At 43.4% G+C, this 14,731-nt stretch overlaps 1 protein-coding gene across 1 annotated transcript in view; it reads right to left on the bottom strand.

Annotated features, from left to right (window-relative positions):
• Positions 1–1,009: 1,009 nt before the first annotated feature.
• LOC147701169 (claudin domain-containing protein 2-like) overlaps positions 1,010–14,731 on the bottom strand; it is a 135,486-nt gene continuing 121,764 nt past the window's right edge. The window contains exon 5 of the mRNA XM_086929314.1: positions 1,010–1,098. The gene's annotated coding sequence lies outside the window, so the exon portion shown is untranslated. The remainder of the gene's footprint in view (positions 1,099–14,731) is intronic.

Consider the following 14,731-nt stretch of genomic DNA (forward strand, 5'->3'; position numbering starts at 1 on the left):
ATGCAATAAAGATTATTATTATTATTATTATTACATTCGCTGAGCACTGGAGCAGTCAGACATCACTGGAGGTAATGGGAGGCAAGTGGATCTCGAGGGGTCATTCTGAATATTCTGTGATCTACCAGAGCTACCAGTCACAACATTGAAGATGCTGTTTTGAATGGAATTCCCATGCACTTTTGGGCAACATGCAAAGGGATGCCCCATTGTGTACCATGTACAATAGCTGTAGAGAGTGTACTTGTACTGACTATAAATCAGTTGACAGGCACCTCATTGCCTTCATCCGACGCACAAGGCATCATTCGCTATCATGAGTGCCGTTCTCTGTATATGACACATAAGGCTTTAAACCCAAACTGCTGCCTCTCCAAAAACATCTGAATTCAAACTACATTTTGGGGTTATTATCCTTTCCTAAAAGTGCTGATTGACATTGAATCCGATCTCTTGTGTCTGACCTGCAGTATCTGTGGTATGTTTTTTATTAGGTTGGAGATCTTACTCGATGAGGAGGTAGAAGGCATTAGGGAAGACGGATGCTTGCAGCAACCCAAAAAGGGCATCCTCTAAAAACTATGGCTTATCCTTCAGATAAGTGTTGAGGTGCTTTATAGTAAGTTGAACCTAGATGATGAAATAGATAATTGAACATGTGCCACCATAATAATGGACTGTTTTTCAGAATATGCTTTCTGGCTTGATGCATCCAATGGAAATCCCCCTTCCTTAAAGTCAAGTTGAATCATCCAGAGTACTGTGTACAAAGTTAGAAATGATTTTCTGGTTGAGGTGGAAAGGCTGCTTGTACTGGGTATTGTGGGTAGGATAAGGCAAAGTCTGGTTGCGGCGCATAGGCAGGTGGTGGTTCGTGATTTGGCACAAACCCCTCTGTTGATTTTTGATATGGTTGATTGGGCACAAGTGGTCCTGGATAAAATTGTTTCACTCCTGGTTGAACAGGGTATTGCTGGACGGCTCCTGGTTGGACTGTGTATGGATGTGCCTTGAACTGTGTAGTTTGGTCAGGGACTGGCTCTGGCTGTGTGCGTTGTGCTGGAATTTCCTACTTAAAAACATAATAGCCAATTATTCCTGTAGGCAGCCACAAGAATTGAGTTAGAACAATAAAACTGAGAAAGAGACAAACAGCCAAAGGTAAAAGAAAAAGAAAAGCATAGCAAAGAAAACAAGACTTGTAACATCATTACATCTTTACAGCTCCCAAAAGTCACTTTTTAAAAGCATTTAATGTATGCTCATGAACAGGTAAATAGGAATAAGTAAGAGTTGCACAATAATACAAAGAATGTATCAACAGTAGATGTTCACAGTAAAGGTTTGTGATATTGTGGACATGCTAAACAAAGGAAGGGGGTACATTGCATGCAATGCAAGTCAAAACTAGACTATCCCTCAAGCTCAGAATCAGCCATTTATGAGTAATTCTAAGAAACAACCCATACTCCTGTGTATTAGCTTGGGAGTAGTGATGTGAACTTGTTTGTCTTCAACGAATGGCACCCGACCAAATCAAATTTTACTTGCCAATTTAGAAAGGACAAATGAATATAGGGCCAGTTGTTAGAGGCCTATTACCGGTCGGTAAGGGCCGAAATTAACAAATTTCGGCCGTTACTGGTCGGTAATAGGCTTTTCAGATGTAGGGGCTGAAATTAAGGATTCGGTAATTTACCGAATCGGTAATTTAAGGAATCGGTAAATTACCGAATTCCTAATGTAGGGAGCACTTAATTGAGTGCTTATCCCATGTTAGGATTCGTTATTTACCACCAACTACAAGTTGGTGGTAAATAACAAAAAAAACAAAAAAGCTATTTTATGCAAATTGCTTCAGTGCCATGTTGCAGACTGAAGCAACATGTGAACCCATACACAATTGAGGGGTGCAACAGGGTGTCAAAGTGACACCCTGCCACCCTTCAATGTTTTCCCCCTTTTACCGAATCAGTATTTACCGATTCGGTAATTGACATTTATTCCTATGGGCCTCCTGGCCCATAGGAAAAAATGGCAATTACCGAATCGGTAAATACCGATTCGGTAAATACCGAATCTTAATGATTCGGTAATTTTTACAGAATAATTTGCTACATAGCATTTATCGATTCGAAAATACCGAATCGGTAAAATTCGGTATTTTCAAATCGGTAAATGCTATTTACCTACATCTGGCCCTTAGTTATTTGTTTCATTACACTCATTCTAGATCTAGTTTGTGTGTACCCGGTAATACCTACCAATTACAGCATAGAAGGCACCCACAATGGATTTAAAAGATATGTACAATTTGTAATCCCAAAGAACTTAGCTGACGGAGGTGTTTTGTAACTCTTCAGTATCACACTCCTCAGTGATATAGGCACACTTGTGAAGAAATCAAGGTTGCAGTGACAAGACTGAAGCACCCCTCACATCCCCAAATACAATAACCAAAGCATCCTACATACATGGAATATCAATCCAATAATTCTCATTGAATCGGTCCTATTTGTTCATTGCTTCCCATTGTTGCAGGGATTCCGTTCTCCTACAGAACTGTGCATAGAGACTTGGAACCTCAGTGAATTAGGGTTTACCAAAACTCACCTTAGTACCCAAAATCCCCTACCAGACTAGCTACAGTGTCTCATTGGTCATTACAAACTCCCAACGTTTAGACAAACAAGAACATGGACTTAGTACACCTCAGGTAACATGGAACACATGAACACTCTTTCGTTATACAATCATTTCAATCCAGAACAAGGAGTAAATGACGCGTGCATATTTGAAATATTTATTTACTAATGCAATGTTCTCAAACGCAGAATCTTAGCTAATACAAGCAAACATATTATAAGAAGCAAAGTAATCAGCATTGTTACTAGTCCATAGAATACAAAAGGGGACAGCATGCTAAAATGCTAAAATGAATAGGGTTCAACAATATAAAACGTGCCTAAAGCCAGAATTTGGCTGCTGCTGCATGTATGTTATGTCTAGGAAGGTGCGAAGATCAGACCTCACAGCAACCACTGTGTCGAGTTATCCTTGAAGGCTTCACACTCACTGTACAGACACAGCTCACTAAGCAAAGCCGATATCAGAGTAATAACATATTATTCTCGTGTGAATCAAAACGCTCTACTAGGCTCAAAGCTAAAACAGTTATGTCGTGTGCAGAAGCAGCAGAAAGGTAAGATGGCGTTTAAACTTCTAATAAGCTCATGCTAACTTAATGAAATGAAAATAAAATTTATAAAGCGCTACAGTTGCCCCCAGGCGTCCAGGCGCTGTGACTAAACAGGATTGCCCTCAGACGAATAAACAAGGATTCTGGTTACTGAAACAAAAAATTTTAAGTTGCTTCCGAAAACTGGTTAAGTTAGAATTGCTTCTCATGTGCAAGGAAAGGGTTTTCCATAATCCTGATACATTATACGAGAAAGAGCGTCCTCCTGCTCTGGCTTTAAAGATTCTAGGAGTCTTAGCCAGAGATGCAGATGAGGAACGAAGCGCCTTATTGGGAAGATAAGGAGAAATCAAAGAGTGGTTGATTTCTGGTCCCATTTTCCAAAAAGCCTGATGAACGGTACACAGAGATTTGAACTTTACTCTGTCCTTGACAGGCAGCCAGTGCAACGTTTTTAACCCAGTTTTTATAGATGTTCTTCGTGGGTCTCCAAGTAGCGCACGAGCAGCACAATTTTGAGCGAGCTGAAGTTTATTTGGGATGTAATCCGGTGCTTCAAGATAAAGGGCGTTGTTAAAATCTAAACGGGATTGGACAAGGCCCTGTATAATTATCTGCTCGGCCTCCAATGGAAGAAGGGGAAGGATTTTTTTGATCACCCTAAGGAGGCCAAAGCAGGTGGCCGCCACCTTGGTGGCCTGTGTGTTGAAGCTCAGTGACTTATCTAGCCATACCCGCAGGCTTTTGATGTTGTCTCTCGGGGCAGGGGCTGTCCCCATGCTCGCGGGCCATAGCAGCTCCAAAGTGGAAGGGGCCGCCGGGCCCAAAAGCATGAGTTCGGTCTGATCGTCGTTGAGCTTCAGACATGAGCTCATCATCCAGCTCCTCACCTCCTCCAAACACACTGCTAGGTTGGACGGTGATTGGAGGCCACTCTTCTGCACAAGGGAGACCACCAGCTGGGTGTCGTCCGCATAGGTAATGATGTTAATACCATGCGGATGAACAATCCCGGCCAGCGGCCTCATATATGCATTGAAGAGCATAGGGCTCAATGATGAGCCCTGAGGAACTCCACACCCCAAAGGGTTGCTTGCTGAGACGGATGTGCCATCAAAGACCTGGAAGGTTCTGTCAGATAGAAAAGACTTGAACCAGACCAGGGCTTCTCCAGACACTCCTAGGTCGGCGAGACGGTTCAACAGAATTTTATGATGAACCGTACCAAAAGTGGCACTCAGATCGAGGAGGATCACTGCACTGATCTCCCCCCCCGATCCAAGATCCGTCTCGCCTCCTCAGTCACAGCCAGTAGCGCAGTCTCTGTCCCATGTTTTGGGCCAAAGCCTGTCTGGGAAGGATCGAGGAGATGATTTCCCTCGAGGAATTTCATCAAGGTGGTATTAATGTGCTTCTCCAGGATCTTAGATACCCATGGGAACAGAGAAATTGGGCGATAATTACTGGGGTTGGCTTGGTCAAGGGCAGGTTTTTTGAGTAAGGCCCGTACCATTGCATGCTTCCATGCCATGGGAACCATCCCACTCAACATGGAGGAGTTCAACAACTCCATGATAGTGGGGAGAATGGTTTCACTGGCCAACCCCAGCGAGCCCGGGGGAGCAGGATCACGCAGTGAGCCAGATTTTATTTGCTGTGCTAGAGACTCCAGTATTTCCAAATTCAACAGTGGGAAGGAATCTAGTTTATTGTGAGGGAGAATTACTGTGTCCGAATCTAAGTCAGAACGTTGAGTAGAAAATTCAGTGGCTGGATCTGGGAAGGAGAGATAGATTTTGTTTATTTTTGGAAAAAAAAGTCAACCAGCTCATTGCATCTCAAAAGGGAATTGCTATTGTCTACCGTGAGCGGGAGGGGTTTTATCAAGGAATTCACTATCCGGTATATTTCAAAGGCTTAGATCTAGCCATTGTTATTTTGTCATTATAGTAGGATGCCTGTGAGGTTTCTATTGCAAGTTTGTAATTCTTGATAGCGTCCCTGTAAGTAGTTTTATCAATAAGATTGTAGGTCATGCGCCACTTCCTCTCCAATCTCTTACAGGAGCGCTTTTTGTCCCCGAGTTCCTCTGTGTACCACGGTGCTGATTTACTTTGCCTCTTAGACCCAGATAGGAATGAGGGGAGAGCCACATCTAGAGAGGTGGTGATCCATTCATTGTATTTGTTGTTATTTACCATTGGGTCATGGGAGAGCACAGGTCTAGTGGTGCTGAGTCTTTGTCCAATTATCTACAGATAGTTTGGACCAATTGCGAACTTTCCGAGATATAAAAGTAGACGAAGGCAGTTAAGTTGTGGTCCAAGTAAAGGCTATCAAAAAATGATCCAACCACGGCAGGCAGCTAATAATGCCCACTCTAAGTTGATTACTATTACTAAAGATCGGGTCTAAGAGATGACCTTTTTCGTGCGTTGAAGAGGGGACTAGTTGCTCTAATTGAATGGCAGCCAAACTTGACATCAGCTCTAGTGCCGTGGGGTCTGACAGTTTATCAAAATGAACATTAAAATCTCCAAGTAAAGTAAAATTTGAGGGGGAAGTAACCAATGGAGAAACCACCGACAGAAGAGAGGTATTAAATTGTCCAATGATTCCAGGAGGGCGATAAATAAGAATACCCGTAAAACTGGCGTTAGGGGAAAACTCAATCACAAAAGGAAGGCTCTCGCAATCCTCAATCTCCTCCGTCAGGCAGCGGCATAGATAGCTCTCTTTATAAATAATTGCAAGGCCACCGCCTCTACCCTGAGACCGATCTGCCCGCGCTATCTGATAACCAGGAATAATGGCCTGTACCAGATCCGGCTGAGAGTCTTGATTTAACCAGGTCTCGGTTAAAAAAATCACATCCGGTGCGTGTTCATCTAGGAGCAGGGAGATTTCCAGACAGTGTTTAACTAAAGACCTGCAATTAAGCAGAAACAGAGTACTCCTTTACCTCAGACCTAGTGGTGGTAGTAGTTATTAGCTCCGTTTTGCAGTGCGTGCAGCAGCGAGGGATCTCCAATGGATGTAAGGAGTGGCCACAACTGGGCGATATAGATGGCCGAAGCTGATGCAGAAGTCTCGGGCTGTATGACCTGTTTCCCCTAAAACGGCCAGGGGGGGTGGCCCCTTCTCCCGTTCGGGCGCAGACGGGCTCGCCTTTGGCGAGCCTTCGGCGCGCCGCCGGCGTGCCCGCTGCGCCTCCAGGGAGGGAGCATCATTTTATAGCAGGCAGGGTGGGAGGGCCGAGCAAGCAATCTGCTCGCCCTCTCACTCACCCAAGATGGCGGCGCTAATTCGTTATTAGCAGCGTTCAATCGGCTGCAGTATCCCCTCCTTCAGCGCAGTGAGCGCGAGTATATACCAAATGTAATAAGTGCTCAGGGGGTAAGTGTTTACAACAGCATTTAGGCAAAGCATATCTATATGACACCGTTGAAGGTACCCATAAAATGTACTCTAATAAAAGAGAGAGGGACCCCAGGACCAAAGGGATAGGGTTCCACAGTTGACGCAAGTCAAAAATTAATTCCCTTTGGGCGAATTAACGTTAATACATAAGTACTTACAGACACACAATAAACTTACCAATACCAAACAAATAACAGGGAAGCAATGAAAATAGTGATAAATTCAATACACGTGAAAACACTATGGTAAAATTAAGTATTCAAAAAATTTATTAACATACATTACATTTGTTAAAAATTGGGAAACACAAACAGGACGGAACAATAATCAATAAAATCAACATTCCAATAAAAAGGAGCTACAGGGAAAAAGGACTAAACTCAAACAAAAACAGTTATTTTGAATTTTCCTTAATTTCTATTCCCAAATTCACTCCTTGGGCATTGACTCGTTTCGGCAGTATAGTCAATAAAAAACCGCCTTCATCAGGGCAATTTGTACAAATGTTTCCCAATACTTCTCGGGTAAGCAAAGGGTCTTTCAGTGTATCTTAAGGGGTATACTGCCTCCTTATCCTTTGTAGGAGATATTCGTCCAGCGAATTATCTTCTTAATATACACAGTATTCTCAATTAAAATGATGGCGAAATCCTTATCATAATTCCACTTTCAGTAACGCATCCAGCATAGTGGCTGGGAAAAAAGGGTTAAAAGTAATATGTCCGAAGCACGCGGTAGTGCAGAAGTGATGAGCACTGGATACCGACTCCCAACTATAGTCGAAGCGGTTACAACGTTATAGGGTTCCAGGTTCCGAAAAGATACCCGGGACACGAGATAATTTCCTCCGTGTATGCCCTCCTTCATTCACTTGAAGAATGTCCCGTGTGGATGTCTGCTCCTCCTACCGGCTTGAGAATACTGTGTATATTAAGAAGATAATTCGCTGGACGAATATCTCCTACAAAGGATAAGGAGGCAGTATACCCCTTAAGATACACTGAAAGACCCTTTGCTTACCCGAGAAGTATTGGGAAACATTTGTACAAATTGCCCTGATGAAGGCGGTTTTTTATTGACTATACCGCCGAAACGCGTCGATGCCCAAGGAGTGAATTTGGGAATCGAAATTAAGGAAAATTCAAAATAACTGTTTTTGTTTGAGTTTAGTCCTTCTTCCCTGTAGCTCCTTTTTATTGGAATGTTGATTTTATTGATTATTGTTCCGTCCTGTTTTTGTTTCCCAATTTTTAACAAATGTAATGTATGTTAATACATTTTTCGAATACTTAATTTTACCATAGTGTTTTCACGTGTATTGAATTTATCACTATTTTCATTGCTTCCCTGTTATTTGTTTGGTATTGGTAAGTTTATTGTGTATCTGTAAGTACTTATGTATTAACGTTAATTCGCCCAAAGGGAATTAATTTTTGACTTGACCCATAAAATGTACCCCAAGGTAAGATGATCCTGAGAACACTAAATTGAGTGAGATTGGAATGGTCCTGTGGTAGTCAATCACAATCTGTATTAAAATGCAATATAGAAAGATTCTAATCGCTGTTAAAATGTAATCCTGTGTGAATTTACTATTTGTATATATAGAACTCTAACCACTAGTATATGTAGTAGACCTTTGTACTTACTACCATTCCTATGTGATTTTAGAGTTTATCTATCGGTTTATATTTCTTTCTTGAGTGACTTTACAATTTGTACATGTGCAATCTTTTCCTGTTTATATATCTCTCCCTTGAGCGAGTTTACACCTTGTACATTTTCAATTTTTTTCTGTTTGTATCTCTTATGTAACGCATGTAATCCTAAGTCCTTATGTTAACACAACTGGTTCTTTTGTAAAGCGCTCCGACACCTTCGGGTAATGGTTGCGCTATATAAAATTGCATAAAATAAAGTAAAATAAATATGGAGACAGTAAATGCAAAAAACAGAAAGAAGCGTGAAGTCAAATAATACCCAGGCGTACTGGTAGAGGATTGGTAACATTCTACTAGAATTATTAGATAGGATTAAAGACTCAGGAGCAAATAAAACCGTTCTTCTAAAAATGTTGACATTTTAGTGAGTTAGCCCTGAAGAAGTCTCTTGAATATGTAACGCATTGGCTGATGGTTTTCATGTGGAAAAAGAAAAATACCATTAAAAATTTGAAAACCAAGCAACATTCATTAATCATTCTGCTTTTGAGTGCATGTATGCTAGCTAGAGTGCAAACCAAGCACATTTTTCAGAGAATTTGAAGTATTCAGAAAAAGCATTAGTCCTGGACATGAATGCAGTAAAACATTTTAGCAACTACAACAATGTGAGACCAAGAATGGTTTGTCCTTCTCTTGTGTTCTAAGGTCATCCGTCCATGTACCCTACTGACTCATTTTACAGTGATGATATTTTTCTCTTTCATTTTTCGAGGGAACCCATTGGACCACTGAATGAATATTTATGATATTTCTATAGCACAAACCTAGCCAACAGGCAGTGGATCGCTGTTGGTGGTTAAAGATAAGCATAAAGTCAATGAGTTTTAGGAGAGGAATCTCGGGTGCAGATGGTTAGCATTGTGATGTTGTTTTCTTTAAAGAAGTGGGTCTTCAACTCCTTCCCAAGTTGGAGCAGTGTTGGTCCTTATGGATACATGGATGTTGTTCCAGAACCTTGCCAGTATTTGGCAAGGTCATCAGGGTGTAGTGTAGATTTTCTTAGACGTGGAAGGATCTAGCCTATTGTTAGAGCTTCTGGGAAGATGCCTTGAGTGAAGGAGTCTTTCACAGAGCTAAATAGGGGTAAGAGGTTGTCCCAAGAGGGAGCAGAGTTTATCAATAATGTCCTTGTTCTTTCAGGGAGGCCTGTAACTAAGATCAGAGGTGGCAGTCTGATTTGTAGAAAGTGGGAAATGGAATATCAGTAGCTCCACGGATTTGAGTGATTGATTGATTTCAGATCTTATATAGCGCATACTGTCACCCTACGGGTATCCTGGCGCTTCAGACTAAAAAAAACTAAGACCAGAGTGAAAGCAGGTTGCAGCAGAGAAAGGAGAGGTGTAGGAGCTTAGGTCTTGGGATAAAGCCAGGTTTTTAGGTTCCTACGAAACTAACAGAGAGTGGACTAGTCTGAGGTTCTGAGGGAACTTATTCCTTAGACGGGCGCCAGCCATACTAAAAGCCCTTCCTCCTAACCTGGCCCGTTTAAACCGGGGAAATGTCAGCAGGCCAGCGTTAGAAGAGTGGAGCTGCCTCTTGGGGTGAAACCACATGAACCTTTCCTGTAGGGGAACGGGACCTAGCTCATGCACAGCTCGGAAAACCATACACAGAGCTTTATAATGGACCCTTTCCCTAATGGGTAGCCAGTGTAGTTCTCTCAGAGCCAGGGTAGTAGAGGAGCTCCATGGCCTTCCAAGGGCCAATTTGGCTGCTGCAGACTGGATTCTTGGCAGTCCCTGGAAGATGTACACAGGGCCCCCCAGATATAGGGAGAGCAATAATCCAGAAGGCTTCCCACAGTGCTACTTACCACCAGAGGGTGTGCATCTTTAGGTAGTAAAGGGAGTATTTTCCGTAGCATGCGAATAGGGGCGAAGCATACGCTAGCGGTCTTATTTGCCTGTTATTCCATCTGGAGGTCGTCATCAAACATCACCCCCAGATTACGAACTTTCCTGACCGGGTTTAGAGGTTCCTCCTCTGGTGAGAGTCTGAAGTCAGAAGGCAGTTGTCTAGACATCCTACCTACAGAGCAGTACATTACCTCAGTCTTTCCGCTATTAAATTGCAGTGAGTTCCTTCTGAGCCAGTCAGTCGTCTGCTGCATGCATTGCTGGAACATGTCCATAGATAATGCATGGTCCCCTTCCAAGGCGAAGGCTAGTTGCGTGTCGTCGGCGTAATTGACTAAACAGACTCCAGAGGACTTTATGATGGAAAACAGGGGCTGCAAGTAGACATTAAATAGGATAGGGCTGATCGCAGATCCCTGCGGCACCCCATTGGCGTCTAAGGATTTACCAGAGGAGAAAGGTGCTAAAGTTACCACCTGCTGTCGACCTTCGATAGGACTGAAGCCATTGCAGTGCCCGGCCTTTCACTCCTATCTTCGGCCGACATATGTCCATAGTGACCCTGGCTTGATAGAGTGCAGCACCAGTAGGACTTATGGATGACAAATGAGGCCTCTTCCCTTATTGTGTAGTCTACACAATGGATACTGCAGCATGTGGGAAGAAGGACGTCTGGCGTGCGAAGATGTCGGCGTGAACCATGTTTATGTAATAAAGAGTGTCAAGCTTGTGATTGGTGTTGTGATCTTCAATGCAAGGTGTGTGGAGTACTGCAGAGCAAGACTTAAATAAGCATTAGTTGCAATGGTTCTTCTGTAGTTTGATGGTGTGTGGTAGCTAGTGGAATGCGTATGAGGTTGAGGCTACATGTTAGTCTTATTCTATGTCGAAGTCTGGGTCATCTACATCTAGATGTGATGTGGGGATTGGCGGTAGGATGAGGCACATGATTTGATATTGCCTTGTAAGTTTCACTAGAGCATGGGTTCTGACCAAGGCCCTTCCAGGTTAATGGACCCACGTAGGCAAAGTCCATATTTGTGCCCACCATTGCTGCAGGAGTCAGGGCGAAGGGATTCCCTGAAGATTTGGCTAAAGTAATAAGGCAGGAAGTGAAGCCACTTCCTGTACAGGTTGATGATGGAAAATAAAACCCTCTTTCTCTGCTTCTTTTTTTAAAGCTGGTTTTAGTGGGAAAACAGGTTGTCATTTCAAGTGCGGATGGATGATGGGAAATCCACTGATGTCACTCTCTTTATAGATGGATGATGGCTAATGTATAGGTGTCACTAACTGTGCAGATGGATGTTGCAAAAAGATCTCGTGATTGGCTTCTGTCACGATCCCCTCTTGTTCCCTCTCTGTCACAACCCCTTCCTGCACCTCTACGAAGTGGTCTAGTGTACAGGGCTCATGTTGCTTCATTCCTATGGCGCTTTGGGCACTCCCCCAACACCTTCATGACTGATGTTCCCCCAGTACCCTCATGATCGATGCTTCCCCAGCATGTGTAATCACATTGCGCTTGAATCCCTGCAAGCTTCCCCAACATCCTGTGAGCCAATTGCAAGCCTTGCTCCCTCTGTTTCTTGAGCCTTGGTATTGTTTTTTATTATGCACATTCCAGCAAAGATTATACATTTGTTTCTTGTGATTTGGTACTGATTCCCAATTTGCACCTGGTCATTCTGTAAGTGCAAAGAGTGTACTAACACGTGTTTTTTCCACGGTTCGAGAATCTTCTAGATAACCATGTGCCACATGTTCTGCATGCAACCTAGCAACATCCATTGAGCTTTCTAGAGAATATATAAACCCCTCCCAAACTGGAACTGTGGCTTTGCCTCACTCCCTGTGGAATAAGCTTTACCCTTCCCACTCACCTGAACAATCGTGACAGAACTGAGATGCGCTCCAGTCTCCTTTATGTCCATCCGAACCTGAGTGGCACCAGCTACCTTGACGTCTTCCTCCTCACTCCCTCCTGCACAGCTACTCCGGACACCCTGGCGACTCCCTGAATCAAAGACTCTAGATCTTCTTCAAACTTCAGTCAAGTGGAAGAGCTAGGCTACGTACTTGCCATCAAGTTAGTGCACACTAGACCTCCTATAGTAGTAACCAGGACTGAGTATTCCCGTCTTCAAGGACTATAGACTTTTCCTCCATGTCCTCTTTGTTATTTACTCCAGCGCTTCTTGTGTGTTTATACTCTGCAACCTTCCTACAGCTTTGGTACTAGAACTGTCACTGCACAAGGATTAAAGACTTTAGGTCTATGTTCCTCTGATGAACAGTAGTGCTAAGAGAAAGCACTTAGGAGTCTTTGATATATGCACAATCCTTTTACCCCACCCTGTGTTCCAATTGTATCCTTGGGAGTGCAAATAAATCCAACCTTTGCTCTGAGTGTATTCTTAGGAGTGCAAGTAAATCCAACCTTTGGTCCAAGAGTATCCTTTGGAGTGCAAGTAACTCCAACCAGTGTTCCGAGTTTACCCTTAGGAGCGAAAGTAACTCCAACCTTTGTTCAGAGTTTATCCCTGGGAGAGCCAATAACTCCAATCTGTATTTCAAGTTTATTCCTGGGAATGACACACTCCAATCAGTGATTTTGGTTATTCTGCTCTCATGCCAAGCGGGAAACAGCGTTTACAATGCTGCCTCCACAACGCCGTACCTTTACGACGAGGTTGTTACAACGACCATGTTGTTACCACACGTACCATTACATTGCAAGTCGTATCAACGATTTGCTGTACGGGGCGTGCAACAACAGGGAATATGTTGGATTTGAAATCGAACACCTTCCCTGCTGTTGCACGCACTGGAGTAGAAATAGTAAATACTATTCCTAAATCTAGCACGCCCCCTACAGCAAGTTATTTTAAGGACTGGCGATGTAATGGTTTGCATTGTAATAATGCGGTTGTTGTAACAAACGCGTTGTATAGGCATGCGTTGTAAACACATGCGTTGCAACGCCACATATTCATGTCAAGCTGCTGATGAAACCTGTAAGTTTATGTCACTGAAATTAATGCATGTTCATTGTATGTAGAGACCGGTTAGTGTACTGATGGTAACTGCCTCCACTTGTTATTTCCAGGGCATTATGTAATTGCAAAGCCAGAGGTTCTGCTCCAGTGCACACCTACCTCGCAAATGCAAAAGGTCTCAGAAGTAGCAAATCCTGTTACGCAGTGCTGCACAGCCACTGAGCAAACCAGGTAACTAAAGTCTCTTTTCTTATTTTAGTGGAGAGGTGTGGGGCAGCGGCCGGTGCAGCTGACTTCGGAGCACAAGGCTCACAGTTCAATCCCCGGCTCCAGGGCAGCTCAGCACCGTGACACTCTGGACAATAGCTCACTTCATTTCCACAACGTCCCCCAGTGCCTTGAGACCCGTAAGGGTGAGTAGTTTGCGCTTTACAATATAGATTTGTTTTTGTATCCCAACCCCCTTTTCCCCCAAGGGACATAGTGGGATCTAAGGTTGCGGTTCCTTGACCTGCATTGGTTGGACCCAGGTGAGTGCATGACAGAAGGATAAGCCTTGCATTTTTCCACCCCCTGGATGACCTGCATGACCCGAGAGATGTTCAGGGCCTGGCCCAGGCCCTGCTCGAGGACAGCCCAAATGTTTTAGACCCATCAAGGGCTTTAGCGGTTGTATAGCATTAAGCTAAGTCCTTGCAACAGGAAAATCAGTCACTTAAGGACGAACTGTTCAGGTGTCAGCCTCAACATGTCTATTTGAGGTGGGGACTATGGTTGTTCCCAAGAGCACATGTTCCGTTCCACAACCTCCACACTTAGGTGATTTGAAGAAATCTAACAAGCACCTCCACTACAGAAAATGCTAATACTGTTCATGTCACAGTTACCACTCCAGTCCCAGCGCCTTTGGCCCCGCTCAAGTGGTTTTTTGAGGACAGTCACAATTTTGATGCATTTGTAAATCAGTGCCAGTTGCAGTTTCTTTGTAATCCAGGAACCTTTCCCTCTAATACTGCTAGAATAGCCTTTATCATGTCCCATCTCAGGGGTAAAGTTGCTGGTTGGGCTATTCCACTCATTGAAAATAATGATCTGTTTTTATCTGATTTTGAAGGGTTTAAAGTGGGGACAAGTCATCTCTTTGCTATGCATACTTTTGTCTAGACCAGGGATAATTAGTTGCTGATGCTTCATCAGGACAGTAAGGACCTCCTTACCCACATTACTGATTTTTGTAAGCTAGTTATTGAAACCCAATGGCCTGAAGAAAATAGGACTTCCCTCTTTTATAAGGGTTTAAGGGATGACTCAAAGGACTCCCTGGTACACATTGCAAATGTACACTCAAATTGTTCAGAGGTCATTAACTTAGTTGTCAAGCTTGACCATAGATTAATGGAATGTCCCTGAGGGGAGCCTAGACTGCTATTTGTGCAATCTGAGCAGAAAGAGTCAGAGTCTAAGAATCAGGATAACACAGAACCCACGCAGGTCCGAGGCTTGCGCAGTCCTTCAACCACGGAGGAAAAA

Source organism: Lissotriton vulgaris, chromosome 7, assembly GCF_964263255.1.
Source record: "Lissotriton vulgaris chromosome 7, aLisVul1.2, whole genome shotgun sequence".
NCBI classification, from domain to species: Eukaryota; Metazoa; Chordata; class Amphibia; order Caudata; family Salamandridae; genus Lissotriton; species Lissotriton vulgaris.